Here is a 1,516-nt window from a genome sequence, read left to right on the forward strand (position 1 = left end):
AAACCAACTTTAACGAAGCATCTTAAAAAATTAAACCTGTAACAAAACAGGGCTGTCGCTTGTAAAAGGCTGGCAGCCATCTCAGTGTTCATGAATCAATGGCTGTAACTGACAGACCTTGGGATCTTTGCATAATTATGTTTACTTTACTTCCAAATTCATCTTAACGATCAGGAGCCGGGATGAGCAGTGAGCATCACAGTGTCTGTAATGAGCACTTAGTCCTTATCCTTCCTTTATGACTATATAGATAAGAGAATATCCACAATTACAATGGGTCTTTCCCCTTTCTTTCCTCTTTCTTGGTCTTCTTTGCATGCATTGACTGGTCACTGATTAGGAACCCAACACTACGGCAGTGATTCACATTGGTCTAGGTGGCAGCGGAGTGTTAGGAGGGTTTAGAAGAAAAGGCTTGTCAGGGAGGCTTGGTAGATAAGGGATTACGAAAAGTGTAGCGTATTTGGAAATAATAAATCAAAGTCACCATTTTCCTCAATGTATTTATCGAGAGAGTCTTCGGTTAAATCTTCAATGCCCTCCCCATCAAATAACATACTTCACTAACTATCTCAGAGTGTTGATCTGGGTAAAGTTCAAGCATTTGCAATGGCACTTGCTAAGACTTAACTACTAGAGCCCTACAAAGGCCTTTCCTGTAAATGCTCTCCTTGAACGATCAGGGTTGAATGAAACCCAAAAAGCAAAGTTTCTGAGCAATTGTACGGTGGCGCTGAGCATTCACCAAATAAAAAAAAGTTTCACAGCTAATGTAGCCGTTAGCACACTCAGGATCTCGTAATTACGAGATAAGATCTCGTAATTACGAGTTAAGGATCTCGTAATTACGAGATAAGATATCATATATTTACGACATAAGGATCTCGTTTACGAGAAAAGGATCACGCCTCTCATTCATCAATAACGTTGCTGGCTAGCTGCAGGCCGGCAAAGATGACGCTATTGTATTTAATCTCCTGCTCGGGTTGAGGCATTGGGAAATATTGTTGTTCCTTAAAAGTGAGGAGGGCATTAATATAAGTATTTCAACATTGCGCAGACATCTGAAGTCATTGGCCGGCAAAGATGACGCTATCCGACGCTATCGTATTTTATTTCCTGCTCGGGTATGTCAAGTATGTCAACATTGCGCAGACATCTGAAGTCATTGGGACTGTTCAGGAGAAAAGCCCAGTCGGACCTGCTACAAGTGGCTCTCTTCCTGCAGGAGCAGTTGAACCAGTACGGGATGCTTGTTCCATCATTTGATGTGCCAAAGCCCCTCGAATATTGACGCGTTAATTGTTCAGTGGAACCCAGAAGTGGAAATGTTGTTGTCGTGGTGGTTTAAAGGGCATGTGGCTGGCCCCTCACATTGCAGCTCTTAAAAGTTGAATACAGCAGTGCATTATGTGTTTAACTTTATACCATGCATTATTGTTCAGAAAACGTCATACCTCAAGCTCTTTTCCAATTAATGAGCTAAATTGTTTTTATACAAATCAATAAAATATTG

The sequence above is a fragment of the Gadus macrocephalus genome, chromosome 16 (genome assembly GCF_031168955.1).
Source record: "Gadus macrocephalus chromosome 16, ASM3116895v1".
NCBI lineage: Eukaryota > Metazoa > Chordata > Actinopteri > Gadiformes > Gadidae > Gadus > Gadus macrocephalus.